At 38.1% G+C, this 13,316-nt stretch overlaps 2 long non-coding RNA genes across 2 annotated transcripts in view; one reads left to right on the forward strand and one right to left on the reverse strand.

The window, feature by feature from the left end:
- The window catches only part of LOC107697865 (uncharacterized), a 19,459-nt gene extending 11,807 nt beyond the window's left edge, over positions 1–7,652 (forward strand). Inside the window, exons 2-3 of the long non-coding RNA XR_001635265.1 lie at positions 4,964–5,141; positions 7,493–7,652. This is a non-coding gene — a long non-coding RNA (uncharacterized LOC107697865). The remainder of the gene's footprint in view (positions 1–4,963; positions 5,142–7,492) is intronic.
- LOC107697866 (uncharacterized) overlaps positions 1–13,316 on the reverse strand; it is a 62,721-nt gene that overhangs the window by 46,426 nt on the left and 2,979 nt on the right. The gene's annotated exons all lie outside the window — the stretch shown is intronic.

Consider the following 13,316-nt stretch of genomic DNA (forward strand, 5'->3'; position numbering starts at 1 on the left):
AATGACAGAATTTTCATTTTTGGGTGAACTATCCCTTTAAGTCTACAAGATTTTAGACCTGTTTTATGGTTTTCCAAGTAAAAATCATTCCAAAAAGTAATGGCACACGACTTTGAGGTATCATTCATATATCCGTTGCATGAGCGATCCAGGATGAGTTACGCTCTAAAGTTTAATATACTTAGGATTAGGAGTTTGTTCAAATCCCCAGTACCCAAAGTTTTAGGTAATAGTGATGTCTCCTTTAGCAAGCACTACTAATTAAAAATATTATTCTTTTATTTTTGCAATTGATCGGTTGAGATTCCAGGGATTATCTAAGTCAGCTATCTAAGTCAGCTGTACGTTAAAACTGCCCAGGGCTTTTGCAACTTGATTCTTCTAGAGCCTTAAAAACTCCATGCAGCAGTTTATTACTTTTCCAAAGACTTTCATGTAAATGCCTCTCAATATGTTTTTGGTTTGGGGCCTTCTTGCGTCTGCCATATATTATACTGAGAGGCTGACTTCACGGATTTCTTTGCTCTTGGATTAATTAATGGGTGTTCGTACCACACGCCAAGGCCAGCAGGACTGTTTCTGATTATTGTGTCTATTAAAAATGTATATTAAAAAAATCTTGCAATCATTTAAGTAGTCATGTAAAAACAGTCAATTTCTGGAAGATTGGTGGAGTGTTGCACAACAACGCTAGTAGCTACTATTGCGCTTTTGCTAAAGTTGCTTTGTGTTGCGCGCTGCCGTCTGGGCTTTAAAACCAACTTGAAGAATAGGTGCTGTAAAAGAGAGATGGAGTCCCTGGTGGATGCTGCAGTTCTCCCAGTGGGACATTCTGGAGAAAACCAAGGATGGCTGGAGCCAATTGGAGTGAATTGATCTCTCTTGCATGGGCTCCACGCCAGCCTCCTCTGTTTTCTTTCTCCCTCTCACATTAGCATACCAAATAAGCTGCCGTTTCTCTTAGTATGCCAGCTTTCATTTGTCACCCCTGGTATAATACAACACCCGTGTCCCTTAGCACACAGCATGAAGTTCCCCCGCTGAGCCAACCAACTCTGTGTGCGTGTGAGAGAGCGAGCGAAAAGATATCCATCGAGTATGACACACAAAGGGTGTTTCTCTGCAGGTAGAGGAGGAGATCTTAATAAGTGCCTGCATGTGAGAGTATGAGCGTGTTTACATATGAAGTGTGTATTTGTGTTTGTAGGTGTATCCAGTGCAAGGAAATTCACAAATGAGATTTCTATGTGCTCAATATACTGTATTTGTCCTACAAGACAATGAAATTAAATGGGGATAACAGGAAGACTTGAGATTAAGGGGGCATTTACTCAACACCTTTTTCAACTACAAACCGGAAAATTTTTTATACGTTTTGGCTGTTCATTTACACAAATATTGAAAACAGTTTTTAAAGTGCAAGTTTTTGTTATCATCTCTGTGTAAACTACTGGATTTGTGAAATCTGGATTTGTGAAAACGGTAACGTCATATGCATGCGTATTATGTGTTCAGTCTATGGGTATGTGCGCATGTAGTGTGTCTTTACAAAGTGACATCGGCAACAGTGTTTTTAGTCGTTTTTACAGATCCGTGTGAATGGGGATCATTTTGACGACGTTGACATCTGTACGCAAAACGTTTCAAAAACACAAAGGCAAAAATTTTCTGTTTATGGTACATTGTTGTCGTCTAAATGTACCCTAAGTCTCTTACTTTTTAGGTTTTGTTGTTGTTCTAGAGCAGGGGTTTTCAGACTTTTTTTATGGTGATATTATGCATAATTCGATAATTTAATTTTTTTTAATCCACATCTAGAGTTCTATTACATGTATAAACCTGAAGAGAATAATTCAACTCAGTTTATTTGTTTATATCAGTTTATTTGTATTCTACATTTCACCAAAATTCGTCATTTTCATGGTGTGCGTGTCCATATAAGCACATAAATAATACGCACATATATAATATATTTTGAATATTTTGTCAATTATATTAAAACAATAATTGTATCTTATTTACTTAATATACAGTACTATTCTTATTCTCTGCATAACATCTTGCATATTATTATTTAATATATTTATGATAAATGGGGTGTATTTTTGTATACAGTATTTTCTTCATTTTTTATTATAAATAAATAATTGTCTTATGTTTAATTTATGTTTAATTTTTATCACTTAGACTCAAAGCTGGCGCTCCTATGAGAATGACCACTCAGTATGTCAGAGCACTCAGAATGCTCTGACTTATGGCCATTTATAACTCCTCTTTCCATACCTGTCTTGTGTATGACTTCAAGTTTCACGTGCTCATGCATTTGCATGACCTTACAATGCTAAAGCCATTCAGAATGTCCAAATAAAAGCATCAGCCTACCACTAATTCTGTCCATCTCCAGTACAAACTGCTAATTCACATTAAAGCGCAAAGCAGTGCTGTGGGCGACTGTATGAAAAAAAAAAAAAAGAAATGGTGTGATTTGAAATGGAAATGAAAGAAGCTTGCTGCAAAGAAACGGCCGAGTATGAGAGAGGCCAGCCTTGGCTGAGACACAACTCTATTTGTAAAGGTCAACATCTTTAGTAGGAGGAAAACTTTCCTGTGGCTCTCTCCTCCCAAGAGCCAGGGAAATATTTAGAGAAATACAAACGGTGCTTATTATTTGCGTGGAGTGTCGTGTTTAACTATTCCCAACAGGTTCTCCTGTGAGTCACTGCCCCCCTCCTCCCGTATACAGTCTTGGCTGCTGTACTCAAAAGGCAGTGCTGTGTAGCGCTAAAGCTAGGTGTTAAACAGCTAGGCTGCTGCTACAGCTGTCCCACTCGTCTCCGTTTGGTCTGTCGGGCTGTGCAAGCTACTGACAGTCTAATAGGAGATCAGACTGAGGTGTTACAGCTGGTGTTATGGCAGAACTCTTAAAGTTGTTTGCAATTTTGCTTGACGCTGCCACCCGAGACTCAAAATGAGTATCCTTTTCCTGTCAAGAAATTCAGGGACAAATCCGCACAAAGACAGTAAGTAGACACATAAGAGGACACTGTAGAGGCCATCCCTAGAAAAACATTTCCCTGCTGCAAATGCCAAGTTAAGTGGTCACCAGCATATGTTGTGATTTGGATGCTGGCTCCCTGCATGGGATGCCATTGTTCTGGTGTACTTGCCTTACTTTTTAAAGTAGCTTAACCAGCAAGGTGCCATTTTTTTTCACCCATAGGCACATATAGCCAGACCTAAATGGCATAAGATCTGAACTGCATTGAAGCTTTTTCTGGCCAAGAATCACTAGCTTAGAGAGAAAAAGACTGTCTGATTGATATGTAAAGAGACCAACCAAAGTTTGTTTTGTTATTTATGTGCCATTTAAGGTGGGTTTATTGAACATATATTTTGATATAGTAAATTGCTGTGTACACTTAAACATCATTCAACAGTTTAGGGTTGGTAAGATAGAAAAAAATGTTTTAAGAGAAACATCTTATGCTTATCAGGGCTGCATTTCTTTAATCAAAAATGCAGTGAAATATTGTAAATATTATTATAATGTAAAAACATTTCTCATTATACATTTTGAAAACTTTTTTTTTTGTAGAAAACAGTGATACATTTGTTCAAGATTCTTTGATGTATTGGAATAGTATTTGTTTGAAATATCTTTACCATCACCTATAATCATTTTTTTTCTTCGCTGAATAAAAGTAGTAATTCGTTTTATTATTATTGTTTTATATTACTGATTCCAGACTTTTGAGTTGTAGTCTGTATATACAATTTTATTTTTTCTATTTTATTATACTTTTACATGAAATTCTAAATGTTTATATTATATATTAATTTTTATATTTCTGTCATATTACATTAAAATATATAGTTTGATATTACTTTGTATATTATTATATATGATATGATTCATTTATATGATTTTATACATTACTTTATCTATAGCCACTTTTTTTGCTATTTGCTATTAACAACTTATGCCTGTTAAAATCTTTACTTATAGCTTTCAGATGGTTATGTTGATATTACAGAATTACACACGTTATATGCATCAGATGGTCAGCAAATCGACTTTTGGCTGGAAAACAGTATGGATATATTGGTCCAACTAACAGCTAGACCAGCACTAACCCATTGGAACCAGCCTTTTTATCAGGTTTGTGCTTTACACACCTCTGAAAACTCACCAGAAAAATTAGTTTGGTGCAACAATTTTGTTTGCAATCACCTGGCACTCTCAACTGATAATTAGAGTTCTCCCACTGGAGAACACATTCAGAACCAAAGATTCTTTGACCTGGGAATCATTAAAGTGCTTTTGCTTATGCGAATATGCTTGCCACTGCATAAAGTTTCAGCATTCCCTCTTGAGGAATGGAAGTCATAGCCTGCTGAAGGATCTTTAGCTCCCTGCAGAGCTCCAGAGACGAGCTGAGCTGGACTTATCAGCCGCCTCGCAGAGCAGTGTGCACTGGGAGAGATGACGGAGAGAGACTTCCTCCTGCATTAATGAATCCAGTCAGGCGCGATCTTAAGGGACCTAAAGACTCTCAGGCACCGAGGGGACAGGAGTGGTTTGGCAATTTAAGAGCCAGAGAATGATTCGTACGCAGGTGGTTTTACATATTTCCTACAAGGTGCTGACTGTACGGGTCTAATGCGTGGTCGCTTATCTGAAACTTTCAGTAAAAACGGACTAGTATTTAAAACAGAACAAAGCTGCTTCTGATAGGTAAATAAGAGCAAATACTTGTCAAATGGAGGAAAAAGTTAAAACCCAAGCACTCTCTTAACTTCTTTAGCCTTTTGTTGTAGCTAAGCAACTTCAAAGCAGCTGTGAGCTGTGAAAATCAGCCGTTAAAATTTCCGTTTACTCTAAGCTCCTCAGAGCGATCCACCTTTCTGTGGTAATTATTTGCGGCGTGATGAACTTGAAGGTTTTTTTTTTTCTTTTTTTCAGCCTGTTATATGCAGTGATCAAAGAGAGAGGAAGAAAGTGACTTTTCACACAGCTCAATGTGCCAGAAGCCAGTACAAGCATCTGCTTATGTGGGACTCTGAGAGCCGGAGCTCCAGCTCGGAGTAAACATGATTGCGAGGCTCCAGCCCGACTTACCCAGAACTGTCTGACAGCACAGGTGGTATTTAGGGCTTGTTAGCTGATAGATCCTTGCCTTATAAGTGAAAGAGATGCTAATTATACAGTAACAGAAACTGAGACGTGTGACCTCAGGATATCCATTTTGACTTAAGAAAGTATTCAACTCATCTAATTGCTTACATGATTTTGTAAAGATTCACAATTAGAAATGAAAGTAAATTGGGCTGTAATGCACATGCTCAGTGGCGAGCAGTGGTACATCAGGAGCTGTGAGTTTAAATCTGGCTCGCAACATTCCTGACACTGTTCATCAGAATTTCCTGTACTATGAAAACTGTCTGTCTGACGTTCTATCCGTCTATCCATCTGTCTGTCATTCTACCTGTCCATCATTCTAGCCATCTGTCTCTGTTATTGTATCCATCCGGATGTCTGTCTGTCATTCTGTCTATCTTTCTGTCTGTCAGTCAGTCAATCTCTCTCTGACGTTCTGTCTGTCTGTCTTTCTGTTTGACTGTCTGTCTGTCTGTCAGTCAATCTCTTTCTGGCATTCTATCTGTCTGTCTATCCGTCTCTCTGTTATTCTATCCATCCATCTATCTGTCTGCCATTCTGTCTGTCAATCAGTCAGTCAATCTCTCTCTGATGTTCCATCAGTCTGTCTCTGTCTATCATCCGTCTGCCATTCTATCTGTCTTTCTGTTAGACATCTGTCTGTCAGTCAATCTCTCTCTGATGTTCCATCTGTTTGTCGTTCTATCCGTCTGACTTTCTGTCTGTCAGTCAATCTCTTTCTGACGTTCTATCTGTCTGTCTGACGTTCTATCTGTCTGTCTATCTGTCTCTCTGTTATTCTATCAATCCATCTAGCTATCTGTCTGTCATTCTGTCTGTCAATCAGTCAGTCAATCTCTTTCTGACGTTCTATCTGTCTGTCTGTCCCTCCATTCGTCATTCTATCCATCCATTGTTCTATCTGTCTATCCGTTTGTTTGTTTGTATGTTTGTGTTTCTGTTGTTCTATCCATCTGTCTGTCTGATGTTCTATCCATCCGTCTGTCATTCTATCTGACTGTCTGTTGTTCTATCCGTCTGTCTGTCATTCATTACATACTTTTATCTGTCTTTCCATCCGTTGATCTATCATTCTGAGTATGAGTCACCATACTTTGCCTCACTTCACTTTTTCACTTTCGTTCTGAGTTGTTGCTAAGTGTTTGCTTGCTTATGCCAGTCAAATACCAAGTGTCTATGATATTCTTTATACCTTCATTTTCATTTATTTTTTATTTATGTTTTAGGTAGCAAGAGCGGTCGGTGCTAGCCTGCTTGTTCAAGGGCAGGACAGCGGTCCCACTGATACTTTTTCAGAGGCTCCTGGGGCATATGGTGGCCACAGCAGCACTTACATCGCTCGGCCTGTCACATATGAGACCGCTCCAGCACTGGCTTTATGGCCGAGTCCCGAGGTGGGCGTGGAAGCGCGGCACTCACCGGGTCCAAGTCACACCGGCCTGTCGCCAAACCTTCACCCCGTGGTCAGATCTGGAGCGAGTCTTGCTAGTGGCGCCGTATTGGCCCACTCAGACCTGGTTCCCCGAACTAGTGCTCCTCCTTGGCCGATTCCTCTGAGGAAGGATCTACCGACTCAGAGATGGGGCACCGTTTGGCACCCGCGTCCAGACCTTTGGAAACTCCATGTCTGGTCCCTGGACGGGACGCGGAGGTTCTAGGTGACCCCGGAGATGCCCGATTGTGGTCGTGCTTTCCTTTCTGCAGCAAGGGCTGGAGCGAAGGCAGTCTCCCTCCACCCTCAAAGTCCAGGTTGCTGCTATTGCTACGTACCATGACCTGGTGAATGGGAATTCGGTAGGTAAGCATGACCTCGTCATCAGATTCCTTAGAGGGGCCAGGAGGTTGAATCCTTCCCGGCCCCCCTCTATACCCTCTTGGGACCTGTCTCTAGTGCTAAAATCACTACAGCAGGGCCCATTCGAGCCTTTGCATTTGGTATGCATTGCACCTGCTGCCTTATTATACTCACGCTGTGATCAGCGGCAGCTGGATGCAATAATTGCATGCCAATGTGCATTGGCTCGTTTAGTTTACACTTGAAGTAGATTGGTCTATCGAAGCGATATCCCAATTCGTCGGTCACCGACGTGACGTCTCCGTTCCCTCCTTCAGGGAACGAGGGTTACCATACGTAACCAAGACGTTTTTCTATATTAGTTTCAGGAAAGTGTAATATTGATTAAGCAATTATGTTAAACATTTAAATGTGTGATTTTTAAAAAGTTTTGTTGTATTTATTTTTAGTCAAAGAAATGCTTGCCTATGAAAACATGTTTATTTCAAATTTTATGACACATTTCTCAATTTTCACAGGGAGGATATTGATTCAAATTGGACTCAAGCGAGGTCAGATGTGACAATAACAAGTCAGACTGGTTTGAACCCGAGGCTCAGCACCCGTGGAAATGTATTTAATTAATCTCTATCAGTATGTCCTTTATTTAATATTTACAGGAAGGAAAACTGCAATACCCACTTTGTTGTGAATGCAAATATAAATGTTTTATCTCATGAATATGTTTCCTCTCCATACTGTTTATTCATGCATTTATTCATCCATTTTTCATGCTTATGAATCTGCAGAGACCTTGTTGCCCGGCGTTGCATTGTGAGAGTACTGCAGCGATAGATACACAGAGCGCTCATGATAAATGTATGCACCTTTGTCGCCCTACAGAGAGAGTGTCTTTCACCTCTGTGCTGTAGATGAACAATGAGAACTTGTTGGTGTTAGAAATTACTCCACTACAGGGAGACAATATGGGGAAAAGTGGCATTTATTTAAAATACAAACCGTACATGCTCTTTATTAAATGTACCATTTAAAGCGGAGTGGAGCTCTTGGCAAAAATCACTCTAAACCAAACACTGGCATCTTTGTTCATTGTGCTGAAAGTTGGAAAGGCTCCTTTTCTTGCACTTGGAAGTAATACGAATGAGATCATTATTGTCTAATGTGTTTGAAAACTTTCCTATGCATGTCATATTTTAATTCTAGAAAGAAGACACATCAAAACCCAAAAAAGTGGCAGTCAAAATCTAGTTAAGGACTTCTAATTAATTTTATTAAGGCAGCATTCAACCTGTACGGTCCGGACTTTTGCAGCAGTTATGACAGATGTTAATTTGCTTTGGTTTTTGACTAAGAAGCGAGGCTTTTGAACTCAGTCAATTATAGAGGCGTTAACGCAAACTTTTTCCACTGTGTGCACTTCCTCTGTCCGCATTTCAGATGTTTTCAGAGCTCTCTTTTGCTAGTTTTTATATACGAGTGCTTAAAAGACCATATTTTCCCTCTTTTCAAGCTCACCTCTTTATCCTCATTTATTCTCACCTGTGACTTCCGAAATGAAACCATGCAATTACGAAACATTACGTTCACCACTAAATCACAAATTCCCCAGGCATTTAAAAGAAATAAGCCATCAAATTCAGAGACTATATTTATTCTGTGACCCCGTCTTTGTGAAAAAGTGTGCAATTGCCATTTCCAGTTGGATTAAAGATCAGAATTTCTTAATAAACCAAAAGCTGTTCAAAGAGTTTTATTTCTTATTTCTTCAAACATCACATTGAGGTGACAAAAAATGTCTTTAAAAGAAGACAACAAGAAGTAGCACCAAGTGCCACAATCTGTGAGTTATCCGTGGAGCAGAACGCTTGCCTTTTTCATTCCATCTGACATAAAAATAGAGTCAGAGGGAAAAACTGAAAATATACAGAGAGGTCAAAAAATCTGAAAGCATGTGGGATGCAAAATCAAATTTAAACCTTGAAAAAAAGTTTGAGAATATTTAAATGAAGAAACATGATGAAAAATAATAAATATGGGTGCAAATATTTTTTTAACCTCAGGAATCATGATTAATCTTGGTTTGTTATATTGTTGTATAAATAACTTTTTTAACATGAATTAAAGGGTTAATTCACCCAAAAATGAAAATTAGACCATAAATTACTCACCCTCAAGTCATCCTAGGTGTATATGACTTTCTTCTTTCAGACGAATCCAGTCGGAGTTATATTAAAAATTGTCTTTGATCTTTCAAGCTGTTTCATGGCACTCAGCGGGTGTTGCATGCATCAGTCCAAAAGCAGTTAAATAAAAAGTGCCCATCCATAAAAAAAGTGTCTCACATGGCTCCGGGGGGTGAACAAAGGCCTTCTGTAGCGAATCGATGAGTTTTAGTGACCGTTGTTTTGTTTTGATCTCTCCTCTGCGCTTACGCGTTCGTCACTTCTGAGCGGCGCATGCTCAAAGCCAACCTCCATCCACGCGGAACTGCTTCCAGTGTACAACAGTGAGTGCAAGCTAGATTAAAGCGAATATTACGAACTATTATTATGAACTAACCCTTTAAATCTAATATATATATTTAACAATTTATGTTAACTTTAAGATGAATAAATATTGTAAAATTGTGGTAAATTGTTATTTAATGATAGTTAATGCATTAGCTAATGTAAACGTATAACATTAGAGTGTCCTGCTTTAACCTTTTTTTTTTTTTTTTTAAGTTTTAAAGTTTACAAAAATATTTCACCTGGGAAAATATTAGATTTGTTTTTTTTTAAATCAAGTATCAGTTTAAAATATTATATATAATTTGTTCAATGATTATATACAATTCAAGAAGTATTGTTATTAATGTAAATATAATTTTTTAGTTTGCCACAAATATAGCCTTTAATGCCGATATGGCATAGAATAGAATAGAATACATTTAATGATGATTATTATTATTATTATTATTATTATTAGAGTCACCAGTTAAATTATCACATTTGTGACACTGAGCATATGAAGGTATTGGAACATGTTGTCACAAAAGGTCAATGTGTTAAATAATATGCAAATTTTTTCCTAGCCTTTTTCGTAGCCAAGACTTTAAAGTATGTTTCTACACTGTAAAAATTATTATTCACTGTTGTAAATAAAATAAAGATTACTAGATTGTTTAACAAGAAAATAGTATTTCAGTCTTTCTAATTCAAAATTTTACATTTAATTCAGTGTACTACTTGCCATTTCATGTTACTTGCCAATTGTTCCACATTTTTTCCCCCCAGTGCATACAGAAATTGATTTAAATTGTGCGAACTTGCCCCAGTCTCCCATACAGGATAATGTCAGTTTGTCGTTGTGCAAACTCTCATGCTAATGTGTGATCAGAATTAAGAGCATCACTTTGAGCTTTAAAATTTCACTTGTTACAATGCTCATTGTCGGCGCAGAGGCGTGGCTTGTATGTGTTTGTGTTTATTAATCACTGTATACAGGGCATTTACATTTACATTTAGTCATTTAGCAGACGCTTTTATCCAAAGCGACTTACAAATGAGGACAATAAAAGCAGTCAATATATACAAAAACTTGTCCATATCTAATAATAAGCACACATATGTAGATTTACTCACCAGATATATTTAAGCAACTATCTTAAGCGAGGGAAAATGGCGTCTGGAAGAATTGCACTAGCAGAGACAGCTTCCCCTCACTCGTTTGGGCGCTAAAATACGAATTAAAGAAAACGTTGATTTTTTTTTTTTACAGACTGGTGGCTGTAACAGCACACAAAATAGCCTTTACTGAGACAGAAATACCGTGTACATGTAAATGTTATGCTTTTAGGCACCATGCGGCAGAAAAAAAAACTTGTCCATGTCCAGTAATGTTACATCCATGGCCATACAACTACTTAATGTCTATGAAAGTGCAAAACGAGGCCATTTAAACACACTCATGTACATTAAATTACTTAAAATAGCATTCTAATAGCTGTCAGTATTGAATAGAAGTCAAGAAAGTACCGCTTAGTTCGGCGAACTAACTACACAAACAACCATGATTGAACCGCCAAAACTGAAAATTCGTACCCCTGTCTTAAGTCATTTAACTAACAGTACATTTATAACTGTATTTCCATACAGAAAGTCTATAAAGTACAAACACTGAGGTAGCTTGACTTACCAGTTGCTATTCTGAAACTGAGGGAAAATGGCGTCTGGAAGATTCTTCAGTGACAGCGCTGCATAAATACCAGGATGTTGGAAATAACAGTGGCAAGTGTTGGTTACCTGTAACACTGTGGTTTTACACTGAATCAAATCAGCTTCTAACTCTGATAGTGTTAATTTCTCAAAATCTAACTCTATAACGTCAACACTTTACTTTGACATGCTTTAACACTGGGAATTTAACACTGACGAATTTGCAGTGTAAATATATATATATAAAAATGCATTTCTGGCATTTATAAAGTTGTTATTAAAAGCTATTAAAAGTACTTTTTGGCGTATGTAAAAAAAAAATTAGCTCTAGTTGATAAAAGTTGTGTGGCGAAGGATAATATGTGAAGAGTCCAAATGCATGACATGGCAACGCATTTACAAACCTGTATTGATAACCTTTGTGAAGTTACAGTCTGAAAAAAATCTACCTTTAGCTTGAGAGGTGTAAAATGTAAAACTTGATATCACACATTTTCTATTCGGCAAATGAATACATAAACAACTAAAGAAAAGGAAACTAAAGGAAAGGAGCGCATTATCATTACATTACATTCCTAACGCAAGATTGTGGCTCATACTCAGCAGGCTTGATCAAGGTGGTGAAGTGTTACACTAACATACAAGGTGGGTGCCTGCCAGAGACTAAAATAAAAGAGACTGGCATTAAAGATGAAATCAAAGGAGGTTTCTGAACCTGTCATTGCAGGAGTGAGACGTGCGGGTAAGAGGGACACCAATGAGGGTGGACTTCCTTTGAGAAATACTTCATCAAGCAGCCTCTGACACGCTCACATCCTCTAAAGCAGTGAATCTCAACCTTTTGGCGTACCGGACCCCAGTCCAATTCAGAACCATCCTCAAGGACCCCCCAGAACAAAATTGACTCATCTATGTATCATTTGTGTCTTTGTGAGGACCAAATGCAGTCAATTGTGTATCTATATCTATCTTATACATCAGAAATAATTGCTATACATAAAATGTTCTCCCTTTGTGTATCTTTAAATTGGTTTTGACAACTTTCCCACTAGGAAAAGTGCTGGTGCTCCCTGCGGCCAGTCCATTCCTGCTTTGGTGTAACAACTCCAAATTCAGTATAAAAAGTGGAGCTGGGCCTCCGTGACTGAGCTTATTACCAAACTACAGATAATGCTCTTATTAAGCGGTGCGTATAGTTACCATTTAGCCTGTGAAAGCCTTACACATGCCCTGGCATTCTAAACTCCAGAGACGCCCTCAATTGGATGCAGTAATTGTGCTTTTCATTCTTAATGATTTGCAAACCATATAGTGCAGAGGCTTTTTTTTTCAACTGCTCTAAAGCATATCAAACACGGGGCTCTAAGTTCCTCGGCTCTCAAGACCAACCAAAACTCCCCAAACCCCGACAGAACTGTCATTAGATCTCCATCCCCACAGAGTGTCAAACTTATGGCCATCAGAAAGAAAAGTTTGCAGCTAACTTCACTGACTCAGGTGAAAGGTGTAGAGAGATCACAAGCAGTGGTGTGAAAACCCCCCCTCTTTTTTGCAAAAGCTATGTCACGTTCACATCTAACATCTTATAATCACAAAGGAAATTAAGTGAATAGGTGCGTGATCATGATGAGGTAACCATAGAAACGCAGGTACATTGTCCCCTCGTTGCTTGCTGGTTTATTTAAAGATACTTTGTGAAATAAGATGTCCTGACATGAGCAGAAAATGCTGATCATGAGCCTCAGGAAACTAAACTAAATATTACATGAGCCATTTTGATTTCTATTTATTTTATACAAAGTCTGAATGATTGAAAAAAAAATTTGGATGTTTAAGTCTGTTTTGCATGATTTTGTAATTGTGTTGTGTAAAACATGACTTAAACATTCAAATTAACTAGTCAATTTTATTTTATTTTACTTATGTTTTTATAATTCAGAATTTTTGACATATATATATATATATATATACACCACAATCTCTCAGGACCTGAAGTGGGACACTCACATATGGCGCTTTTCCACTGCATGGTACGACTCACCCCGGTAAGGCTCATTACGGCACGGCACGGTTCGGCTCAGCACGGTTTGCGTTTCCACTGCAGTTCAGTACCGCTTTAGAGTGGGCGGGATTATTCACATGTCAT

This window comes from Sinocyclocheilus anshuiensis, unplaced genomic scaffold (assembly GCF_001515605.1).
Source record: "Sinocyclocheilus anshuiensis isolate Anshui unplaced genomic scaffold, SAMN03320099.WGS_v1.1 scaffold78, whole genome shotgun sequence".
Lineage (NCBI taxonomy): Eukaryota > Metazoa > Chordata > Actinopteri > Cypriniformes > Cyprinidae > Sinocyclocheilus > Sinocyclocheilus anshuiensis.